This window comes from Salmo salar, unplaced genomic scaffold (genome assembly GCF_905237065.1).
Source record: "Salmo salar unplaced genomic scaffold, Ssal_v3.1, whole genome shotgun sequence".
Classification (NCBI taxonomy): Eukaryota; Metazoa; Chordata; class Actinopteri; order Salmoniformes; family Salmonidae; genus Salmo; species Salmo salar.
The window spans coordinates 12844-39160 of NW_025549339.1; the positions used below are offsets into that span (position 1 = coordinate 12844).

The following is a 26317-nucleotide window of genomic DNA, read 5'->3' on the forward strand; positions in this document are numbered from 1 at the left end:
TCTGTATCCAGGCACTCCACGTTGCGTCGTGGTTAAGAACAGCCCTTAGCGGTGGTATATTGGCCACATACCACACCCCCTCAGGCCTTATTGCTTAAATAGAGCACAGCTTGTTTTGTAAGTGAATTAAAACATTACATTCAGACTTAGCTTCTTTTAAGAATAAAGTGTCCCTAAAAGCATTGGTAAACCATTATCAATATGCTTACCAATAGAATAGAGTAAAAACAATGTGCTGATCATAACTGAAGTAAATGAATGTGGTGAAAAAAACAGTGCAGGTGGGTGATCATTCCAATCTGAACTTTGAACTTCTTTAGGTAAACTATCATACATTCCTAATGCAGTCGGCAAAGCAAAGGATTCTTCAACAACAAGTCAAGATCCAGTTTACATTACTGTGACTGTCATATACTATACAATGTGGTTCTTAGTGATGGCATAACACCCTCTGTAATATACATGTAACCTATCAGCACACATCTTCTCCTCCAAGACAACACTACAATGAAATATATATGTACATGTACAATGGAAAAGAGAGAGACATACAGTATGTGAAAACTATGAAAGATGCCACAGAGTAGAGTGGAAGGGGGCAGAGGGGTCTTACTCCTAGACCCAGAGGAAGGACAGGAGGATTAGGACAGAGGGGTCTTACTCCTAGACCCAGAGGAAGGACAGGAGGATTAGGACAGAGGGGTCTTACTCCTAGACCCAGAGGAAGGACAGGAGGATTAGGACAGAGGGGTCTTACTCCTAGACCCAGAGGAAGGACAGGAGGATGAGGACAGAGGGGTCTTACTCCTAGACCCAGAGGAAGGACAGGAGGATGAGGACAGAGGGCTCTTACTCCTAGACCCAGAGGAAGGACAGGAGGATGAGGACAGAGGGGTCTTACTCCTAGACCCAGAGGAAGGACAGGAGGATTAGGACAGAGGGGTCTTACTCCTAGACCCAGAGGAAGGACAGGAGGATGAGGACAGAGGGGTCTTACTCCTAGACCCAGAGGAAGGACAGGAGGATGAGGGCAGAGGGGTCTTACTCCTAGACCCAGAGGAAGGACAGGAGGATGAGGGCAGAGGGGTCTTACTCCTAGACCCAGAGGAAGGACAGGAGGATGAGGACAGAGGGGTCTTACTCCTAGACCCAGAGGAAGGACTGGAGGATGTGGGCAGAGGGGTCTTACTCCTAGACCCAGAGGAAGGACAGGAGGATGAGGACAGAGGGGTCTTACTCCTAGACCCAGAGGAAGGACAGGAGGATGAGGACAGAGGGGTCTTACTCCTAGACCCAGAGGAAGGACAGGAGGATGAGGACAGAGGGGTCTTACTGGGAATGGGACAGTCTGTACCTACCACACATGCACTCGTGACTCAGGATCTACATTCTACATGGTTACTTGGTGCTGTGGTTGTAGCTGTGGCTGTAGAGGCCTCCTCCTCTGATGACTGTAGGGGAAGACAGGGGGTGTTGGCCTGGCCGGATGGGCTTAGCTGGAAGACAGAACATAGTCATCAATACAAACACACACTGCCACCCCCACACACTCCACCAACCCACCCTCTCCTCCCTCCCTTCCTTCCTTCCTCCCTCCCTTTCTCCATCCTTACCGATCTGAGCGGAGTTTCCTCTCCTGGCCATGTTCTTAGTCATCAATACAAACCCACCCTCTCCTCCCTCCCTTCCTTCCTTCCTCCCTCCCTTTCTCCATCCTTACCGATCTGAGCGGAGTTTCCCCTCCTGGCCATGTTCTTGGCCCTGACAACCTCCTTGATGCGGTCCACCTCTAGCTGGTAGCGTTTCCTGTCCCTCATAGCGTTCTCCTTGGCCTCCTTCAGGGCATTCTCCAGGGCCTTGACCCGCTCGGCAGTGGCCCGCAGACGCTTCTCCAGCTTGGGAAGCTCGCAGCGCAGGTCCGCATTGTCACGCACCAACTGGAAGGGAGAGGGGGGAGACAGGGAGGGAGGGAGGGAGAGGGGAGAGACAGGGAGGGAGGGAGGGAGGGAGGGAGGGAGGGAGGGAGAGACAGGGAGGGAGGGAGGGAGGGAGGGAGGGAGGGAGGGAGGGAGGGAGGGGGAGAGAGGGAGGGAGGGAGGGAGGGAGGGAGGGAGGGGAGAGACAGGGAGGGAGGGAGGGAGGGAGGGAGGGAGGGAGGGAGGGAGGGAGGGAGGGAGGGAGGGAGGGAGGGAGGGAGGAGGGAGGGAGAGGGGGAGACAGGGAGGGAGAGGGGGGGAGACAGGGATGGAGGGAGACAGGGAGGGAGGGAGACAGGGAGGGAGGGAGGGAAAGGGGGTCACAGGGAGGGAGGGAGGGAGAGGGGGAGACAGGGAGGGAGGGAGGGAGGGAAAGGGGGGACACAGGGAGGGAGGGAGGGAGGGAGGGAAAGGGGGGGACACAGGGAGGGAGGGAGGGAGGGAGGGAGGAGGGAGGGAGGGAGGGAGGGAGGGAGGAGGGAGGGAAAGGGGGGAGACAGGGAGGGAGGGAAACAGAGATATGAGGGTCAGCTTACAAAGCTTGCAGCTCAGGTCCGCGTTATCATGCACCAACTGGATGGACACTGCCAGAAGGGACAGGAATGTTAATAAATCAATCAAATGTATTTATCATTTTGAACAAATCAAACAATCAGACGATACATTTTCTCCACCTGCAAAGGTGTCCCAGTAAGGTGCCTGCTTAATAATGTCCCAGCACAGTACCTGCTTAATAATGTCCCAGTACAGTACCTGCTTAATAATGTCCCAGTACAGTACCTGCTTAATAATGTCCCAGTACAGTACCTGCTTAAAAATGTCCCAGTAAAGTACATGCTTAATAATGTCCCAGTACAGTACCTGCTTAATAATGTCCCAGTGCAGTACCTGCTTAATAATGTCCCAGTACAGTACCTGCTTAATAATGTCCCAGTAAAGTACATGCTTAATAATGTCCCAGTACAGTACCTGCTTAATAATGTCCCAGTGCAGTACCTGCTTAATAATGTCCCAGTGCAGTACCTGCTTAATAATGTCCTAGTACACTACCTGCTTAATAATGTCCCAGTGCAGTACCTGCTTAATAATGTCCCAGTACAGTACCTGCTTAATAATGTCACAGTGCAGTACCTGCTTAATAATGTCCCAGTACAGTACCTGCTTAATAATGTCCCAGTGCAGTACCTGCTTAATAATGTCCCAGTACAGTACCTGCTTAATAATGTCCCAGTAAAGTACATGCTTAATAATGTCCCAGTACAGTACCTGCTTAATAATGTCCCAGTGCAGTACCTGCTTAATAATGTCCCAGTGCAGTACCTGCTTAATAATGTCCTAGTACACTACCTGCTTAATAATGTCCCAGTGCAGTACCTGCTTAATAATGTCCCAGTACAGTACCTGCTTAATAATGTCACAGTGCAGTACCTGCTTAATAATGTCCCAGTACAGTACCTGCTTAATAATGTCACAGTGCAGTACCTGCTTAATAATGTCACAGTACAGTACCTGCTTAATAATGTCCCAGTGCAGTACCTGCTTAATAATGTCCCAGTAGAGTACCTGCTTAATAATGTCCCAGTGCAGTACCTGCTTAATAATGTCCCAGTACAGTACCTGCTTAATAATGTCCCAGTACAGTACCTGCTTAATAATGTCCCAGTGCAGTACCTGCTTAATAATGTCCCAGTACAGTGCCTGCTTAATAATGTCCCAGTACAGTACCTGCTTAATAATGTCCCAGTACAGTACCTGCTTAATAATGTCACAGTACAGTACCTGCTTAATAATGTCCCAGTACAGTACCTGCTTAATAATGTCCCAGTACACTACCTGCTTAATAATGTCCCAGTACAGTACCTGCTTAATAATGTCCCAGTAAAGTACATGCTTAATAATGTCCCAGTACAGTACCTGCTTAATAATGTCCCAGTACAGTACCTGCTTAATAATGTCACAGTACAGTACCTGCTTAATAATGTCCCAGTACAGTACCTGCTTAATAATGTCCCAGTACAGTACCTGCTTAATAATGTCCCAGTACAGTACCTGCTTAATAATGTCACAGTACAGTACCTGCTTGTGGACTTTAGTGAGTTGCTCCAGGTTATTCTCCAGGAAGGAGATCTTCTGTTTCTGGGCGGCGCTGCCCACTCCATCCTCACAGTCCAGCTCTGCACTCTGGACACAACAGGAGAGAAGACAGACAGTCAATACAGACTACTGTCCACAACAGGAGAGAAGACAGACAGTCAATACAGACTACTGCCCACTCTGCACTCTGCACTCAACAGGAGAGAAGACAGACAGTCAATACAGACTACTGCCCACTCTGCACTCAACAGGAGAGAAGACAGACAGTCAATACAGACTACTGCCCACTCTGCACTCTGGACACAACAGCAGAGGAGAGAAACATCAGTCAGTATATCAACACAGAGCACAGACTATAGACTACAGAACACAGACTATAGACTACAGAACACAGACTATAGACTACAGAACACAGACTATAGACTACAGAGCACAGACTATAGACTACAGAGCACAGACTACAGAGCACAGACTATAGACTACAGAGCACAGACTACAGAGCACAGACTACAGAGCACAGACTATAGACTACAGAGCACAGAATATAGACTACAGAGCACAGACTACAGAGCACAGACTATAGACTACAGAGCACAGACTATAGACTACAGAGCACAGAATATAGACTACAGAGCACAGACTACAGAGCACAGACTATAGACTACAGAGCACAGACTACAGAGCACAGACTATAGACTACAGAGCACAGACTATAGACTACAGAGCACAGACTACAGAGCACAGACTATAGACTACAGAGCACAGACTACAGAGCACAGACTATAGACTACAGAGCACAGACTATAGACTACAGAGCACAGACTACAGAGCACAGACTATAGACTACAGAGCACAGACTACAGAGCACAGACTATAGACTACAGAGCACAGACTATAGACTACAGAGCACAGACTACAGAGCACAGACTATAGACTACAGAGCACAGACTATAGACTACAGAGCACAGACTATAGACTACAGAGCACAGACTACAGAGCACAGACTATAGACTACAGAGCACAGACTACAGACTACAGAGCACAGACTACAGAGCACAGACTATAGACTACAGAGCACAGAATATAGACTACAGAGCACAGACTACAGAGCACAGACTATAGACTACAGAGCACAGACTATAGACTACAGAGCACAGAATATAGACTACAGAGCACAGACTACAGAGCACAGACTATAGACTACAGAGCACAGACTACAGAGCACAGACTATAGACTACAGAGCACAGACTATAGACTACAGAGCACAGACTACAGAGCACAGACTATAGACTACAGAGCACAGACTATAGACTACAGAGCACAGACTACAGACTACAGAGCACAGACTAGACTACAGAGCACAGACTATAGACTACAGAGCACAGACTACAGACTACAGAGCACAGACTACAGAGCACAGACTATAGACTAAAGAGCACAGACTACAGAGCACAGACTATAGACTACAGAGCACAGACTATAGACTACAGAGCACAGACTATAGACTACAGAGCACAGACTACAGAGCACAGACTATAGACTACAGAGCACAGACTACAGACAATAGAGCACAGACTACAGAGCACAGACTATAGACTACAGAGCACAGACTATAGACTACAGAGCACAGACTATAGACTACAGAGCACAGACTACAGAGCACAGACTATAGACTACAGAGCACAGACTATAGACTACAGAGCACAGACTACAGAGCACAGACTATAGACTACAGAGCACAGACTATAGACTACAGAGCACAGACTATAGACTACAGAGCACAGACTACAGAGCACAGACTATAGACTACAGAGCACAGACTACAGAGCACAGACTACAGAGCACAGACTATAGACTACAGAGCACAGACTATAGACTACAGAGCACAGACTACAGAGCACAGACTATAGACTACAGAGCACAGACTACAGACTACAGAGCACAGACTACAGAGCACAGACTATAGACTACAGAGCACAGACTATAGACTACAGAGCACAGACTACAGACTACAGAGCACAGACTACAGACTACAGAGCACAGACTACAGACTACAGGTCCTCACTGAACGACAACAGACTTCAGACGAGTATCTCTGACATTCTGCAGACAGGTTGGTGCATTCTGATACACAGCCTCTCTTACATGGGAGAATACCTCACCTTCTTGACACGTGTTGTGAGGTCTTGAACAAAGAGCCTGCGTAGGTTATGAAGAGTCTGCAGCTCTTTGGCCTTTAAAGACAAAACAGAGAGAAGACACACTTGTGCTCAGTGTGAAACGTTGAAATGGACATCTATGATGTATTGGTTTACCTGCAAGATTTAGGAAGTGAAGAGCTATAGTCAGTCAGCCAGCCAGCCAGCCAGCCAGCCAGCGAGCCAGCCAGCCAGCGAGCGAGTCAGTCAGTCAGTCAGTCAGTCAGTCAGTCAGTCAGTCAGTCAGTCAGTCAGTCAGTCAGTCAGTCAGTCAGTCAGTCAGTCATAGAGCCTTGACGTACCACAGTCTCCTCCAATCCCTTGAGGTCCTGTCTGGCCTGCTCCTTCTGCTCGTTGAAGATGACCAGCTTCTGGAGCTTCATGTCCTTCTCCTGTTCCTCCACCTTCAGCTTCTCATGGTCAGACATCAGCCTCCTCTGCTCCAGCATCAGGCCCTGGTTCAGACTGGGAGAAATATGGAGGAGAGGGGGAGAGGAGAGGTAGCGAAGAGGTAGGGGAGAGGTAGAGGAGAGGAGAGGTAGAGGAGAGGTAGAGGAGAGGTAGGGGAGAGGTAGAGGAGAGGTAGGGGAGAGGTAGAGGAGAGGTAGGGGAGAGGAGAGGTAGAGGAGAGGTACGGGAGAGGAGAGGTAGGGGAGAGGTAGAGGAGAGGTAGGGGAGCGGTAGGGGAGAGATAGAGGAGAGGTAGAGGAGAGGTAGGGGAGAGGTAGAGGAGAGGTAGGGGAGAGGTAGGGGAGAGGTAGATGTAGAGGAGAGGTAGGGGAGAGGTAGAGGTAGAGGAGAGGTAGGGGAGAGGTAGAGGTAGAGGAGAGGTAGAGGTAGAGGAGCGGTAGGGGAGAGGAGAGGTAGAGGAGAGGTAGGGGAGAGGTGAGGTAGAGGTAGAGGTAGGGGAGAGGTAGGGGAGAGATAGAGGAGAGGTAGAGGAGAGATGTAGGGGAGAGGTAGAGGAGAGGTATGGGAGAGGAAAGGTAGGGGGGAGGTAGGGGAGAGGAGAGGTAGAGGAGAGTTAGGGGAGAGGTATGGGAGAGGAGAGGTAGGGGGAGGTAGGGGAGAGGTAGGGGAGAGGTAGGGGAGAGGAGAGGTAGAGGCGAGGTAGGGGAGAGGTAGAGGTAGAGGAGAGGTAGGGGAGAGGTAGGGGAGAGGTAGAGGTAGAGGGAGAGGTAGGGGAGAGGTAGAGGTAGAGGAGAGGTAGGGGAGAGGTAGAGGTAGAGGAGAGGTATGGGAGAGGAGAGGTAGGGGAGAGGTAGAGGTAGAGGAGAGGTAGGGGAGAGGTAGAGGAGAGGTAGAGGAGAGGTAGAGGTAGAGGAGAGGTATGGGAGAGGAGAGGTAGGGGAGAGGTAGAGGTAGAGGAGAGGTAGGGGAGAGGTAGGGGAGAGGAGAGGTAGAGGAGAGGTAGAGGAGAGGTAGGGGAGAGGTAGAGGTAGAGGAGAGGTAGGGAGAGGTAGAGGTAAAGGAGAGGTAGAGGTAGAGGAGAGGCAGGGGGAGAGGTAGAGGAGAGGTAGGGGAGAGGTAGAGGTAGAGGAGAGGTAGGGGAGAGGTAGGGGAGAGGTAGAGGAGAGGTAGAGATAGAGGAGAGGTAGAGGAGAGGTAGAGGTAGAGGAGAGGTAGGGGAGAGGTAGAGGTAGAGGAGAGGTAGGGGGAGAGGTAGAGGTAGGGGAGAGGTAGAGGTAGAGGAGAGGTAGAGGAGAGGTAGGGGAGAGGTAGAGGTAGGGGAGAGGTAGAGGTAGGGGAGAGGTAGGGGAGAGGTAGAGGTAGGGGAGAGGTAGAGGTAGAGGAGAGGTAGAGGTAGAGGAGAGGTAGGGGAGAGGTAGAGGTAGGGGAGAGGTAGAGGTAGGGGAGAGGTAGAGGTAGAGGAGAGGTAGGGGAGAGGTAGAGGTAGGGGAGAGGTAGAGGTAGGGGAGAGGTAGAGGTAGGGGAGAGGTAGAGGTAGAGGAGAGGTAGGGGAGAGGTAGAGGTAGGGGAGAGGTAGAGGTAGGGGAGAGGTAGAGGTAGAGGAGAGGTAGGGGAGAGGTAGAGGTAGGGGAGAGGTAGAGGTAGGGGAGAGGTAGAGGTAGAGGAGAGGTAGGGGAGAGGTAGAGGTAGGGGAGAGGTAGAGGTAGGGGGAGAGGTAGGGGTAGAGGAGAGGTAGGGGAGAGGTAGAGGTAGGGGAGAGGTAGAGGTAGGGGAGAGGTAGAGGTAGAGGAGAGGTAGAGGTAGAGGAGAGGTAGGGGAGAGGTGAGAGGTAGAGGAGAGGTAGGGGAGAGGTAGAGGTAGAGGAGAGGTAGGGGAGAGGTAGAGGTAGAGGAGAGGTAGGGGAGAGGTAGAAGTAGAGGAGAGGTAGAGGAGAGGTAGAGGTAGAGGAGAGGTAGAGGAGAGGTAGAGGTAGAGGAGAGGTAGGGGAGAGGTAGAGGTAGAGGAGAGGTAGGGGAGAGGTAGAGGTAGAGGAGAGGTAGGGGAGAGGTAGAGGTAGAGGAGAGGTAGGGGAGAGGTAGAGGTAGGGGGAGAGGTAGGGGAGAGGTAGAGGTAGAGGAGAGGTAGAGGTAGAGGAGAGGTAGAGGTAGAGGAGAGGTAGAGGTAGAGGGAGAGGTAGAGGAGAGGTAGAGGTAGAGGAGAGGTAGAGGTAGGGGGAGAGGTAGAGGTAGAGGTAGAGGAGAGGTAGAGGTAGAGGAGAGGTAGGGGAGAGGTAGAGGTAGGGGAGAGGTAGAGGTAGAGGGAGAGGTAGAGGTAGAGGAGAGGTAGGGGAGAGGTAGAGGTAGAGGAGAGGTAGAGGTAGAGGAGAGGTAGAGGTAGGGGAGAGGTAGAGGTAGAGGAGAGGTAGAGGTAGAGGAGAGGTAGGGGAGAGGTAGAGGTAGAGGAGAGGTAGGGGGAGAGGTAGAGGTAGGGGGAGAGGTAGAGGTAGAGGAGAGGTAGGGGAGAGGTAGAGGTAGAGGAGAGGTAGGGGGAGAGGTAGAGGTAGGGGAGAGGTAGCGGTAGAGGAGAGGTAGGGGGTGAAAAGGAGGAGAGAAAAGACTAAGTTATTGAGGCTTTATGGAGCTTTATAAGGCCTATTATAGATGCTTCAGATGTAATGACCTTTTATACCACCTTTCATTTAGTACTGCATTATGACAGCCTGTAAAGGATTTGTGAAGCCTTTATGAATGCCCTATGAAGCCTTTATGAATGCCCTATGAAGCCTTTATGAGTTGCAGTTAGAAAAGTGTTGTCAAACACAGAGTCGCCGGACGGTATATATAACTTCTCACTCTGTGAGTTCATCCAGCATCCTCTGTTTGTCATCGATCTCGTCCCTGAGTCGGGCCAGCTGCTTCTGGTGGGCCTCTCTGTGAGCCTCCATCTGCTGTTCTAGAGTCTTCTACAGGATGGACAGGAGGACGGATCAGAGGACACACAGAGACACACACACACACGGGTAAAACTAATCTGTTTCTCCAACAGAATAATCATCCTAAGAGTACTTCCAGATCCACCTTGTGGATGTCTTAATCCCGGGTTTAATCACCTTAATCTCCTCTTCACCCTCCAGTCTACTGATGTGCTCCTTCTCCGTGTCCACCACTGACACCTCGTGCATTTTCTCTGAGGAACAACAGCGTGAACAACAATGTGAAGCATGTTATAAAGGCAGCAGTGGTGTCGATAGAGGGGATGTGTAGAGCGAGTCCGTGCGTCTCACCCTGAGCGTGCATCTTGGCCAGCTCCTCAGTCAGAGCGTCCTGACTCTCCTCCAGCTGTCTCTTCTTCTGTTCCATGTTCTGCATGTAGTCTGTCAGGGACTTGATCTTGGCCTGGTGCTACAGCACAACACACAAACACAGGGTCAGCGCTTCAAAACCTTCCCTGTTGTCACACCTACTGAACACAGCCCTGTTTCGCCGTTTTGTAGGGCTTTAGCAAAGAGTGAAAAGATATTCAGAGACTCAACTTAAGGACAATGAAAGTGCATTTCTGCATCGGCCTTTAGAATGCTTCACAATTACAGGGAAACCTGGCCCCTCCTCTGTTACCTGGGAGATGAGCAGCTGACAGGAAGCCAGCTCCTTCTCGTTGGCGGCCATCTTGCGTGAGTTGTCACACTGGGAGCTTTCCAGCTGCTTGGAGCGGTTCACCAGAGACTTGACCTCTGACCTCATCTTACTGATGTAGAGACGGGTCATGGTGAACTCTTCCTCAATCACTCCACCGTTACCGTTCCCCTCAACCATCTAGACAGGAAACAGAAGACTGTCTATAAAGCCTGGAGGATGAACAGTATGATTAGAACAGTCCAGGAAGAAGATATACTGTTAGGAAACTAAAGAGCATCAACTCTGACTCATGTTGTGTTGTATGTTGTGGAGAGGTTTGCTAGCTACACAGGTCAACGATGTTACAACCCGTTAAGTTAACAGGACTGTTGTGAATGGGTCTGTCTGTATTTGGTTCGGTGTGTGTGTGTGTGTGTGTTTCTACTTTATGTGTGTCTATGTATATCTGCTGTGTAGGTCCCCTCACCACCTTGATGTCGCTGGTGCCCATGGTGGCTCCTATCTCACTGAGGTCTCTGAGCAGCAGGTGGAGGATCTCTGCAGCTCTCTTCTTCTGGTGTCCACTGAGCTCCTGGAGCGTGACCAGCTCCCTCTGAACTGACAACAGGACCGTCTGGGGAACACACATCAGTCACATGCCAGTTGTCCTTCACCGCATCATTAAGGACCCTCTATACGGTTCTAGTACCTCATCTATCCACAGTGGAAACTTGGGAAGACTCATTAGAACATAGGTATATGGATCACTCACACATCAGGGGGGTACCTCGGCAGAACAAAATGTAATTAGGGGTGCGGTAAACCCCATAATAAGCTAAGGCTGAACTGCTCTAGGCCCCTCTATCCCATCCATCATGCCCATAGACCCACAGTCCTCTGCTGCAGCTCCTCCTGCAGCTGTTGGTTGGCCTGGCTCCTGTCCTCCACCTCCTGGCTCTTCTGGTCGTAGTTGACAGCCAGCTCCTCCAACGCCTGCAGCACCTCCTTCACCTAGAGCCATAAGACAATAATGATGAACATCTAGTCTGGCTACCCAGACTATTCACATCTCCCCATCCCCTCTCCACACCACTGTCACTCTCTGTCGTCATCGATGCATAGTCACTTTAATTAACTCTGTACATACTACCTCAACTAACCGGTGCCCCCACACACTGACTGTGTACTGGCACCCGCCTGTATATATTGTTATTTACTGCTCCTCTTTAATTACTTGTTACTTTTATCTCTTATTCTTATCCGTATTTCTTGAAACTTTACTGTCGGTTAGGGGCTCGTAAGTAAACATTTCACTGTAAGGTCTACACCTGTTGTATTCTACGCATGTGACTAATAAAATCTGATTTGATGGACTCATTTAGAATTCTAGAATAATATGGATTCATTCAGAATGTTCTCCTTCACCTCCTCCTTGGCTGCCTCGTTCTCCGTCTGCAGACGAGACAGATCCTCATGGATCTTCTCAGAGTCCCTTCTTGTCGACGCCAGCAGCTGAGGAGAGACCCACACGGGGACACACATACACACAGGGACACACATACACACAGGGACACACACAGGGACACACATACACACAGGGACACACACAGGGACACACATACACACAGGGACACACACAGGGACACACACAGGGACACACACACACAGGGACACACACACACACACAGGGACACACACAGGGACACACACACAGGGACACACACACAGGGACACACACACAGGCACACACACAGGGACACACACACAGGGACACACATACACACAGGGACACACATACACACAGGGGCACACACAGGGACACATACACACAGGGACACACACAGGGACACACATACACACAGGGACACACATACACACAGGGGGACACACACACACAGGGACACACATACACACAGGGACACACACAGGGACACACACAGGGACACACATACACACAGGGACACACACAGGGACACACACAGGGACACACATACACACAGGGACACACACAGGGACACACACAGGGACACACACACACACAGGGGCACACACAGGGAGACACACAGGGACACACATACACACAGGGACGCACACAGGGACACACACAGGGACACACACAGGGACGCACACAGGGACGCACACAGGGACACACACACAGGGACGCACACACACACGGGGACACAAACAGGGGCACACACAGGGACACACACAGGGACACACATACACACAGGGGCACACACAGGGACACACACAGGGACACACACAGGGACACACACACACGGGGACACACACACACGGGGACACAAACAGGGACACACACAGGGACACACATACACACAGGGGCACACACAGGGACACACATACACACAGGGACACACACACACAGGGACACACACAGGGACACACACAGGGACGCACACACACACGGGGACACACACGGGGACACAAACAGGGACACACACGAAAAAGGGACGACACACAGACAAATGCACACCATTTAACATGGTTGAATCCCCCCTTAGATGTAGATCATCCATTTGAAAGCATCATCAAGACATTGGACTTTCAAGAAGAACAGTGTTTCCAGCCACATCATCATGACGAAGAAGCAAAATGCATCAGATGACTCAAAACATCCAATATCTTGACAACTTGACTGCTGACATGCAGAACATTTTGGGACTGTATCAACAGTGGACTAATGAAAACAATACCAAAATATAGTTTTTGAGTGACATTCCCCCTTTAACATGAGAAAAGAGGGTTGTTCATGATTGGTCACCTCATCCTGGTCTAACATCTGTTCCTTCAGTTTCTCAGCCAGCTGGCTCTGCTGGTTGATCTCATCATCCTGGGGGACACAAACAAAACAAGCAGCAATTTACATTTCAGTTAGAATAGAATAGGAAGCATTGATTTGACTGTATAAAAAAATCCAACCCCTTCCTGTTCCTGCCCATTCTAGCCTACCGTTTAATGTTGATGATGTCTGTTATTTAAACTGTATTTTAATGTCTGTTATTCTTTATGTACGCTATGCTTATATGCTCCAAAATGAATTGACTCAGTTCTCTAATCTAGTCTGGTTGGATTTCCCTGGTTGACCTTGTCGTCCAGTTGTTTGTACAGATTGCTGATGTCCTCCTCGTACTTGCTCTTCTCCTCGGTGGAGACCAGGACCAGGCCGTTAGCTGGAGCCATGTTATCTATGATGGGAGTGTTGTCACACGGCTCCAGGTGCTTCTGCTCCTTAGCACTCAGCTGCTCCTCCTCAGGGACGTTCTCACCTGAGACAGGGACAGACAGCTAGTTAGATCACACTTCCCTTCTCCCTTAACTGTGCACTTATTCACTCAATGTCTACCATGGGAACACTAACTCATGTTTAACTCAGTGTGGCTCTGTTGATTTCATACAAGGGTTTCAATCACATCTCTCTCTCTCCCTCCCTCCCCATCTCTCTGTCCTCTCCCCCTCCCTCCCTCCCTCCCCATCTCCCTCCCTCCCTCTCCCCCTCCTCCTCCCATCTCCTCCCTCCCTCCCTCTCCCCCTCCCTCTCCCCCTCCCTCCCCTCCCTCCCTCCCTCCCTCCCTCTCCCCCCTTCCTCCCCCCTCCCTCCCTCCCTCTCCCCCCCTTCCTCCCCCTCCTCCCTCCCCCTCCCTCTCCCCCACCCTCCCTCCCTCTCCCCCTCCCCCTCCCTCACCGTTCCTCCAGCGGTTGAGCTCCATCTCCAGTCTGTGGATGACGTTCTTCAGAATCTTGTTCTTGTCTTTCTCCTTGTTGTACTTGTTCTTCCACTCCTCAGCAGTCAGCTCCAGGTTCACAGACACTGTGTTCTTGATGGTCTTGGCTCTGTGTGGAGGGTGGGATAGACACTCAGATTCCTATATCTAATCACACCCTATACAGCAGTGCACTACTTTGACATGGCTAATGGGCTGTAATTCATCCACCAAAGGACATTGTGGCCTAATTTACTCATCCCTTTTTCTCCACAGTATTATTCTTTGTCAGAACAGGAACAGATTGATAAACATTGAGTCAACACAACTGGAGGAGATGATCCAATAAGAAGCAGGGAGGCAGATAGCTCCATATTTGAACTGGTCTGAGATCTATTGCAGGAGGTTGTCCCCTGTGAAGGTGACCAGGGACTAATTAGCACTGCTGGGTACTGTAGACTGTTGAATGATGTGTAAAGTCCAACTCCTCTCAGCCTCTTCTCACAGACAGTGGTGGTCACATGGGTGCAGACAGTGCAGCAGAGCGCACCACACCACGCCGCACCGCAGCACATCACTCTGTAGCCCCTACTGTTCTACCTCTATCTAGCTCCTCTCCTCAGCCTGGCAGGGCAGCAGAAACAGAATGTTCTGGATGTCCCCCTGTGTCCTCTGGCAGGGCAGAAGAGATAGAATGTTCTGGATGTCCCCCTGTGTCCTCTGGCAGGGCAGAAGAGATAGAATGTTCTGGATGTCCCCCTGTGTCCTCTGGCAGGGCAGAAGAGATAGAATGTTCTGGATGTCCCCTGTGTCCTCTGGCAGGGCAGAAGAGACAGAATGTTCTGGATGTTCCCTGTGTCCTCTGGCAGGGCAGCAGAAACAGAATGTTCTGGATGTCCCCTGTGTCCTCTGGCAGGGCAGCAGAGACAGAATGTTCTGGAAGTCCCCTGTGTCCTCTGGCAGGGCAGAAGAGATAGAATGTTCTGGAAGTCCCCTGTGTCCTCTGGCAGGGCAGAAGAGACAGAATGTTCTGGAAGTCCCCTGTATCCTCTGGCAGGGCAGAAGAGATAGAATGTTCTGGAAGTCCCCTGTGTCCTCTGGCAGGGCAGAAGAGATAGAATGTTCTGAAAGTCCCCTGTGTCCTCTGGCAGGACAGCACAGACAGAATGTTCTGAATGTCCCCTGTGTCCTCCGGCAGGATGGTAGAGACAGAATGTTCTGGAAGTCCCCTGTGTCCTCCGGCAGGATGGTAGAGACCGAATGTTCTGGAAGTCCCCTGTGTCCTCTGGCAGGGCAGAAGAGATAGAATGTTCTGGATGTCCTCTGGCAGGGCAGAAGAGACAGAATGTTCTGGAAGTCCCCTGTGTCCTCTGGTAGGGCAGCAGAGATAGAATGTTCTGGATGTCCCCTGTGTCCTTTGGCAGAGCAGCAGAGATAGAATGTTCTGGAAGTCCATTGTGTCCTCTAACACACAGAGCAGCCTAGGCTAACTCCCACTGATGCTACTGTTGCTGTCCAGGCAGGAGGCAGGATAAAGCCCTATGGATCAGGATTTAGTGGAGTGGATGGATGTAACACTTAGCTAAAGGTCAGAGGGATGAACAATGTCTTCATCATCTGGATAAAGATTTAGAGAAGAGGCTTGTTATGCAACGACTCAGTCAGCACTGAATAGGAGGGAAGATACTGGGAATCACCAGCTCTACTCATCATCAACAGTCCCTGTCCGTCTCCTGGTGGATTAAGGACGGCCCATCTGCCATGGGAAACCTTTAACTGTTCACATAAAATAGGGGAACTGGGTATGGTGCAGTGGACTGGTGCTGATCCACTTCTGTCCCATCAGGGAAGACTTATGTTAACAGTCTGTCACTAGACCAGGTAAACTGTAGAGAGGTGCTGACCCACCTCTGTCCCAACAGGGTAGACTTATGTTAACAGTCTGACACTAGACCAGGTAAACTGTAGAGAGGTGCTGACCCACCTCTGTCCCAACAGGGTAGACTTATGTTAACAGTCTGTCACTAGACCAGGTAAACTGTAGAGAGGTGCTGACCCACCTCTGTCCCAACAGGGTAGACTTATGTTAACAGTCTGTCACTAGACCAGGTAAACTGTAGAGAGGTGCTGACCCACCTCTGTCCCAACAGGGTAGACTTATGTTAACAGTCTGTCACTAGACCAGGTAAACTGTAGAGAGGTGCTGACCCACCTCTGTCCCAACAGGGTAGACTTATGTTAACAGTCTGTCACTAGACCAGGTAAACTGTAGAGAGGTGCTGACCCACCTCTGTCCCAACAGGGTAGACTTATGTTAACAGTCTGTCACTAGACCAGGTAAACTGTAGAGAGGTGCTGACCCACCTCTGTCCCAACAGGGTAGACTTATGTTAACAGTCTGACACTAGACCAGGTAAACTGTAGAGAGGTGCTGACCCACCTCTGTCCCAACAGGGTAGACTTATGTTAACAGTCTGTCACTAGACCAGGTAAACTGTAGAGAGGTGCTGACCCACCTCTGTCCGAACATGAGGGTAGACTTATGTTAACAGTCTGACACTAGACCAGGTAAACTGTAGAGAGGTGCTGACCCACCTCTGTCCCAACAGGGTAGACTTATGTTAACAGTCTGTCACTAGACCAGGTAAACTGTAGAGAGGTGCTGACCCACCTCTGTCCCAACAGGAGTAGACTTATGTTAACAGTCTGTCACTAGACCAGGTAAACTGTAGAGAGGTGCTGACCCACCTCTGTCCGAACATGAGGGTAGACTTATGTTAACAGTCTGACACCAGACCAGGTAAACTGTAGAGAGGTGCTGACCCACCTCTGTCCGAACATGAGGGTAGACTTATGTTAACAGTCTGTCACTAGACCAGGTAAACTGTAGAGAGGTGCTGACCCACCTCTGTCCCAACAGGGTAGACTTATGTTAACAGTCTGTCACTAGACCAGGTAAACTGTAGAGAGGTGCTGACCCACCTCTGTCCGAACATGAGGGTAGACTTATGTTAACAGTCTGACACCAGACCAGGTAAACTGTAGAGAGGTGCTGACCCACCTCTGTCCGAACATGAGGGTAGACTTATGTTAACAGTCTGTCACTAGACCAGGTAAACTGTAGAGAGGTGCTGACCCACCTCTGTCCGAACATGAGGGTAGACTTATGTTAACAGTCTGTCACTAGACCAGGTAAACTGTAGAGAGGTGCTGACCCACCTCTGTCCGAACAGGGTAGACTTATGTTAACAGTCTGTCACCAGACCAGGTAAACTGTAGAGAGGTGCTGACCCACCTCTGTCCCAACAGGGTAGACTTATGTTAACAGTCTGTCACTAGACCAGGTAAACTGTAGAGAGGTGCTGACCCACCTCTGTCCCAACAGGGTAGACTTATGTTAACAGTCTGTCACTAGACCAGGTAAACTGTAGAGAGGTGCTGACCCACCTCTGTCCGAACATGAGGGTAGACTTGGTCTCACACTCGTTGTAGATAGAGGGAGATGCACAGATGATGATGGTGGTCCTACAGTTCCCCCTAGAGAGTCCTGCAGGATACGGGTCATCTTGCTGTCTCTGTACGGGACGTGGGTTTTCTGAAAACAAACAACACATCATTTACCCATCAGGGCCTTTCAGCAGACAGCAGACAGCCTCATAGATAACCAGTCAGCCATCAGGGCCTTTCAGCAGACAGCAGACAGTCTCATAGATAACCAGTCAGCCATCAGGGCCTTTCAACAGACAGTCTCATAGATAACCAGTCAGCCATCAGGGCCTTTCAACAGACAGTCTCATAGATAACCAGTCAGCCATCAGGGCCTTTCAACAGACAGCCTCATAGATAACCAGTCAGCCATCAGGGCCTTTCAACAGACAGTCTCATAGATAACCAGTCAGCCATCAGGGCCTTTCAACAGACAGTCTCATAGATAACCAGTCAGCCATCAGGGCCTTTCAACAGACAGCCTCATAGATAACCAGTCAGCCATCAGGGCCTTTCAACAGACAGTCTCATAGATAACCAGTCAGCCATCAGGGCCTTTCAACAGACAGTCTCATAGATAACCAGTCAGCCATCAGGACCTTTCAACAGACAGCCTCATAGATAACCAGTCAGCCATCAGGGCCTTTCAACAGACAGTCTCATAGATAACCAGTCAGCCATCAGGACCTTTCAACAGACAGTCTCATAGATAACCAGTCAGCCATCAGGACCTTTCAACAGACAGTCTCATAGATAACCAGTCAGCCATCAGGGCCTTTCAACAGACAGTCTCATAGATAACCAGTCAGCCATCAGGACCTTTCAACAGACAGTCTCATAGATAACCAGTCAGCCATCAGGGCCTTTCAACAGACAGTCTCATAGATAACCAGTCAGCCATCAGGACCTTTCAACAGACAGCCTCATAGATAACCAGTCAGCCATCAGGACCAGATCAGAGGAAAAACATGACCTCACCGCTGATGCATAACTTTTTTCAGCAAAAGCACATTTTGGTTTATTGTTTTACACGATTTCAATGTCACATATGCTAAGTATTCAGTAATCCCTGCTGATGTCACTATATTAAAGAGAGAAGGGTAAGATATATAGAGAGAACTCACAGTCCCCTCAGCCAGAGCAGAGATGACATTCCCCAGAGCAGAGAGGGACTTATTGATATTTTTAGCTTCGGTCCAACACGGCTCCTTCAGCACCTGTCTTACTGACCTTAAAGAGACAAACAGAGAGAGAAAAGACTCTGTCAGCAGGAGAGAGGCCACACAATGCAGCAGCATCCTCTAACTGACAGGCCTGGAGTTATAACACATTATAAAACAGTTATAACAGTCATAACACAAAGTCTGTCTTCATGAGTCAGCAGGTGGGAGAGGACATATGATGCTTCAGCATCTTACACCTGAGTGACAAGCTGGGAGTTATAACAGCTTATAACACAATCATAGCACAGTGATAATACTGTTATAACACAGGGGTGCAGTTCTAACAAGTTATGGCGGTTCATTGGTGTCTTCATCAGACAAGCCTAGAGTTATAACACAGTTATGACAAGTTATAAACAGTTCTAACACAAGTTGTGGTGGTTTGTTGGAGTCTGTCTTTACCATCATAGTGATTTACCTTCTCACTACCAGCCAGATCCACCAGGTATAACTTCCCTGACAGTTTCTTCTCTGTTTCCACATTCTCTTGTTTGATGTTGATCAGGAAGATGCTGTGACTTCTGGAACTGTGCTCATTCATGTCTATGAACAGGACAAAATACGCATATATTAAAGAAGAAGTATATATTATAAAATAAGTATATCTTATAGAAGAAGTATATCTTATAGAAGAAGTATATCTTATTGAAGAAGTATCTATTATAGAAGAAATATATATTATAGAAGAAGTATATCTTATGAAATAAGTATATCTAATTGAAGTCTATATTATAGAAAGAGTATATATTATAGAATAAGTATATCTTACAGAAGAAGTATATATTATTGAAAAAGTATATATTATAGAAGTAGTATATATTATAGTAGCAATGATACACCCTTCTAGGGAGTGTTTCCTGGCCTCTGTGCGTCTGCTTGCAACTGTTGATCTAAGAAGGGCTTCATAAATAAATGTGATTGATTGATTGATTGATTGATTGATAGAAGAGACACAACATACTTGTCACAGCCACGTGCCGGTTGGCCTTTCCCTCATCGATGACATCCATGACTTCCTCTGGACTGGACACAAAGCGTTCTGTACAACCCTGGGACAGGATCACATCACAGCTTTAACAGGTCGGTGCCTTTTCTGATTTCTCATTTTTTATTTGAACAATTAACTAGGCAAGTCAGTTTAAGAACAAATTATTATTTAAAATGACAGCCTACCCTGGCAAACCCTCCCCTAACCCGGACGCTGTGCGTCGCCCTATGGGACTCCCGATCACGGCCGGTTGTGATACAGCCCGGGATCAAACCCGAGTCTGTAGTGACGCCTCTAGCACTGCAATGCAGTGCCTTAGACCACTGCGCCACTCGGGAGGCAGCCTTATAATAAGACATTATGTAGGCTGATACATGCTTATGACAAGTAATAAAGCATTATACACCTGCAGAATGTGTTACCTAACCATCTGTACTGCTCACCTTGACATAGGGAACTCTGTTCTTGTCCTCATGCACAGCCAGGTTGGTCTTCGACACTGGAAAAGAGGGAAACGAGTCATTAGGAAAGGAAAGGGGGATAGCTAGTCAGTTGTACAACTGAATGCAATCATCTGAAATGTGTCTGAATCAGAGAGGTGGGGGGGCTGCCTTAATCCACATCCATGTCATCAGCACCCGCAGAGCAGTTGCTGTCGGGGGTTAACTGCCTTGTTCAAGAATAGAACGGCAGATTTTTCCACCTTGCCGCCTCAGGGATTTGAACCAGCGACCTTTCGGTTACTGGCTCAAATCTCTTAACCGCTAGGCTACCCCATTATGATCTGTCTAAAATGATCTCTGTTCATCTTCAAAAGACTTCTCTTTTTGAAGTCCATCCAATACGAGTTCTTCTTACCATCTAGTAAGTCTCGGATCTTGTCCAGGTAGATTTCAAAATACGAGACCTGCACAAGAAAACAGGAATCAATACAGGGTACATTTTGATGACCATAGAAATGGTAGGAGGTCGTCTGTGCTCCTTAAAGGTCCTTGATACCAAATAGTGTCTGTTCCAGGTATGTAGGTATCAACATGAGAATACTGGAAGGGATGGAGACAGACACACTGTTTAACCTCTGGATTTATTCCGATTTTTTTACATTTTGATGACCAGACATCTTGTTGATATTGATACTTGTAGAATGACTTTGTCTTTTTATTGGCACCTGAGGGGATAAATAAAGTTGAATTTAACAATTGAATACCTTGATGTGGAACTCGAGGTTCTCGTCCATGGAGTAGATGTGATCGAAGATGTCGTGAGCGATGCGTGGGATGATGCCCATCAGCTGGGGGTCGTGGAGCTTGCCCTGCGAGGAGGAACAATACATTACATCACACTCAATACTGATTATTATCACTAAATAGTCTGGGGAACATCCCTTATAGCCAGCTGTTCTATATACACTGAATATCTACAGCGGTTCTATATAATATACATCTATACCCCCAAGAAGCAGCTGTTCTATATGCTGTTCTCTATCTACTGCTGGCTTTAGCTGATCCTTGCTGTTCTCAGTGAAGAAGAAACAACTGCCACTTTAAAAAGCCATTAACTGCTCGAGGACAAATGCAACCTATAGTGTTGGTGGTCCAGTTCTGTAAATCACCCACACTACAAAACCATAATCTCATCCTAAATCAATTCAGTCTCAGAGAGTAATGAAATGACGCAATGTATGTCTGCCCCACTAACTGATCTGATGTGTTTTACTGCTCTTAGAAAGGCTGGACTGACTTCCAGTGAAATATCATGTCAGAAGGTGCTCTGCTGAACTGTCTGAGAATAATCAGTTCAGTCGTCTCGGTAACGTGTTCTCAGGGCATACTGTACCTACAACATATAGGTTGCCTTTAGATCATATATTTCACGTCTCTCTTCATTTAGGCAGGTGCCATTACTACAGAGAATCAGGCTGACCTCCATGGTGTGGGTCTTCCCCGAGGAGGTCTGTCCATAGGCAAAGATGGTTCCATTGTATCCTCCAAGGACGTCTGTGTGAATACAATACAATTCTGTTCAACTTTATTAGTCCAGAAATGTGTATTTTTGCTGTCTTGTGTTTTTTTACCAACCCGCCAGACACCACACATACACAAGGAATGTGGATCAGTCATAATAACACTTATTCTACAAGGGGAAGGACTCACCAGCTGGGGTTAGCCTACCTTCAACAATCTGTTTGGGGTTAGCCTACCTTCAACAATCTGTTTGGGGTTAGCCTACCTTCAACAACCTGTTTGGGATTAGCCTATCTTCAACAATCTGTCCGGGGTTAGCCTACCTTCAACAATCTGTTTGGGGTTAGCCTACCTTCAACAATCTGTTTGGGGTTAGCCTACCTTCAACAACCTGTTTGGGGTTAGCCTACCTTCATCAACCTGTTTGGTGTTTGCCTACCTTCAACAATCTGTTTGGGATTAGCCTATCTTCAACAATCTGTCCGGGGTTAGCCTACCTTCAACAATCTGTTTGGGGTTAGCCTACCTTCAACAATCTGTTTGGGGTTAGCCTACCTTCAACAATCTGTTTGGGGTTAGCCTACCTTCAACAATCTGTTTGGGGTTAGCCTACCTTCAACAATCTGTTTGGGATTAGCCTACCTTTAACAATCTGTCTGCGGTTAGCCTACCTTTAACAATCTGTCTGCGGTTAGCCTACCTTCAACAATCTGTCTGCGGTTAGCCTACATTCAACAACCAGTTTGGGGTTAGCCTACCTTCAACAATCTGTCTGCGGTTAGCCTACCTTTAACAATCTGTCTGCGGTTAGCCTACCTTCAACAACAAGTTTGGGGTTAGCCTACCTTCATCAATCTGTTTGGGGTTAGCCTACCTTTAACAATCTGTTTGGGGTTAGCCTACCTTCAACAATCTGTCTGCGGTTAGCCTACCTTTAACAATCTGTCTGCGGTTAGCCTACCTTCAACAACAAGTTTGGGGTTAGCCTACCTTTAACAATCTGTTTGGGGTTAGCCTACCTTTAACAATCTGTTTGGGGTTAGCCTACCTTTAACAATCTGTTTGGCACAGGCATCGTAGACCTGCTCCTGGGCTGTATTGGGAGGCAGGACGCGGTCAAAGACATACGGTTTACCCTGTCCAGAACAGACAAAATGCACAGTGATTACAGGGCTCTATGGGAAAGAGGTAATGGGTAAATACCACCTCATCCTATATTCTCTCTAACAACACTATGTTAATGGTAATGAATCATCAATAGCAGAGCTTGTGAATGGTAATCAATAATCAATAGCGGAGTTTGTGAATGGTAATTAATAATCAATAGCAGAGCTTGTGAATGGTAATCAATAGCAGAGTTTGTGAATGGTAATAAATATTCAATAGCAGAGCTTGTGAATGGTAATCAATAGCAGAGTTTGTGAATGGTAATCAATGATCAATAGCAGAGCTTGTGAATGGTAATCAATAGAAGAGTTTGTGAATGGTAATAAATATTCAATAGCAGAGCTTGTGAATGGTAATCAATCATCAATAGCAGAGCTTGTGAGACAATTATAATAGAGCTACAAGCAGCAGGTTTAATCATCACGATCCAACCTGGTCTATGGGGACGGACACAACACAAGACTCCCTCATTTGACAACCAGCCTGTCAGCAGCTGAGCGGTCTGTAGACTACAGGAGAATGAGGAGATGTCTGTACCAGCTGAGCTGTCTACAGGCTACAGGAGAATGAGGAGATGTCTGTAACAGCTAGTAGGCCTACTGCTTTAAACAGAGGCTTCTGTTCTTTGGAACTAAAGTGATTGATGTGAGATCTCATAGGCCTTCATAGTACACAACTGTATTAGGCCTCAATTTCATATTATATTCGGTAAATATGTGGTATACAGTGTACTTCCTTAACACACACACTGACACAATGTTTCATTATGATGGCAGGCAACCTTATGCATAATACATGAACACTAAACGGGTGTTGAGCAACGGGAGGAGCATAATGACGAGATACTGTTCACAGACAGACAAGCTATTGTGATGAGAACTCTGTAGGCCTGTACAGAAGACATTTTAATAAAATTCTGCACTTGAGCATGCAAAATAAGACCTTTAGTTCTAATCTAGATGTTTTGTAAGAATCTATGTCGACACTTGCTTGTCGAACATCTTATTCCAAATTCATGGGCATTAATATGGAATTGGTCCCCCCTTTGCTGCTGTAACAGTCTCTCCACTCTTCTGGGAAGGCTTTCCACTAGATGTTGGAACATTGCAGCGGGGATTTGCTTTTATTCAGGCACAAGAGCATTAGTGAGGTCGGGTACTGATGTTGGGTGAATAGGCCTGGCTCGCAGTCGACGTTCCAATTCATCCCAAGGGTGTTCGATGGGGTTGAGGTCAGGGCACTGTGCAGGCCAGTCAAGTTCTTCCACACCATCTCGACAAACCATTTTTGTATCGACCTTGCTTTGTGCACGGTGGCATTGTCTTGCTGAAACAGGAAAGGGCCTTCCCCAAACTGTTACCACAAAGTTGGAAGCAAAAGATAATCTAGAATGTCATTGTATGCTGTAGCATTAAGATTTCCCTTCAATGGAACCAAGGGGCCTAGTCCGATGCATGAAAAACAGCCCCAGACCATAATTCCTCCTCCACCAAACTTTACAGTTGGCACTATGCATTCGGGCAGGTAGTGTTCTCCTGGCATCCGCCAAACCCAGATTCGTCAGTCGTGCTGCCAGTTGGTGAAGCGTGATTCATCACCCCAGAGAACGCGTTTCCACTACTCCAGAGTCCAATGGTTGCGAGCTTCACACCACTCCAGCCGACACTTGGCATTGCAGATGTTGATCTTAGGCTTGTGTGCGGCAGCTCGGCCATGGAAACCCATTTCATGAAGCTCCCAACAAACAGTTCTTGTGCTGCCGTTGCTTCCAGGGGCAGTATGGAACTCAGTAGTGTGTGGGGCAACCGAGGACAGACGCTTTAGAAGCACTACTTGCTTCAGCGGTCCCGTTCTGATAGCTTGTGTGGCCTACCACTTCACGGCTGAGCTGCTGTTGCTCACAGATGGTTCCACTTCACAATAAAAGCACTTACAATTGACCGGGGCAGCTCTATTAGGGAAGAAATTTGACCAACTGACTTGTTGGGAAGGTGGCATCCTATGACAGTGCCACGTTGATAGTCACTGAGCCCTTCAGTAAGGCCATGCTACTGCCAATGTTTGTCTATGGAGATTGCACGGCTGTGTGTTCGATTTTACACACCTGTCAGCAACAGGTGCGGCTGAAATACCTGAATCCATTCATTTGAAGGGATGTCCACATACTTTTGTATATATAGTGTATATTGATTAGGCAGGTGATGGGCACACACAGCGTAAGGCTGGAGAAGTGCATGTCTCCCTTGCCACTAGCTGATAACCTGAACTTGAAGAATCATTCAAGCCAAGCCAGGTCATCCAACTACTGTACTGTAATCCCTAGACATCAATTTAACAGGCTTGCCACTTTTAAATTAGTAACATTAAATAAATCCTATTAGATCCAATCCAATCAATACATTCAAAGGTATAGGCTGCGTGTGCTTTATGTTAGTAGAATGAGAGAAAATGCCTTATGCTGTTTATTTTCCTATTATGAGTGCTTTCATTCACCACAGGTGACAGAGTAGAACAGTATGTTAGCCACCTGTAATCTGCCATCTCAGCAGAGTGAATACCGCATAACAGCAGTGTCAAAGCACGATCTGCCTCTCTGGCAACAGCCCCGGGTCCCTGTCTCTCTCTGGCAATGGCCCAGGCCCTGTCTGAAAACAATTCCCAATACTCCATCTCAGGCCATCAGCTGCCGCTGGAGATAGCTACAGCAACACAATCAAAACATGTAGGCTACCAACAAATGCTCTGCAGAGGGTCCCAAGCATTTTTTGGGATGTTTGTGGAAGTTGCCACATATTTTTTTTTTATTACAAAAATCTATAGGCTACAAGCCAATGTGCTGCGTGTAAAGATTGTCAATACATTGGGCGCTCTATTGGAAATGCTCACTGCATTGCACATTTCCTCTGCGCGTTTTGCTGGTGTTTCAGTAGTCTAGTTGTGGCAACAATATACCTACCTACACAAGCAACGTTATATTCAGCAGATAAATTAACTATTAGATGCAGCACTTACAGTTATAACCACGGTGTCGTCTTCTTTAAATTTGGGGATGTATTTGTCTCCTCTTGTTATTTCGGATTCATTTAGTGGCCTGAATCGGCACATTACTTTCACGCCGTATTCGGCTGCAGCATCCGCCATGGTTGCGTTCTGTCCAGGCAAGCAGATATCCAGATCAACTTTGATCCGCGGATGGTTTTTATCTGTTGAATGATTGTAAGTAAACCAACGCGTCCTTCACTCAAAGTGCCTCTAATTCGCTACGCCATGGGCATTCAGTTGAGACAGAGAAATCAACTGCAGTCGTCCATTCCGATCAGAATGCAAAATATTGGTCCGGAGACAGTCTTGGATGAAAAAAAAAATGATCAAAATCCTACAAAAATATAATTTAGAAGGGGATAGGTAAAGCCTATCCTTCAGAAGAGACGAGTGCCACGGAGTTGAGAAACCCCCGCATCGTCCTGCACGTTGCTCTGCGCTCTTCTCTTCCA

The 26317-nt window shown here is 48.1% G+C and overlaps 1 pseudogene; it reads right to left on the minus strand.

The window, feature by feature from the left end:
* Window positions 1-1178: 1178 nt before the first annotated feature.
* On the minus strand, window positions 1179-26317 carry LOC106597053 (kinesin heavy chain-like; annotated as a pseudogene).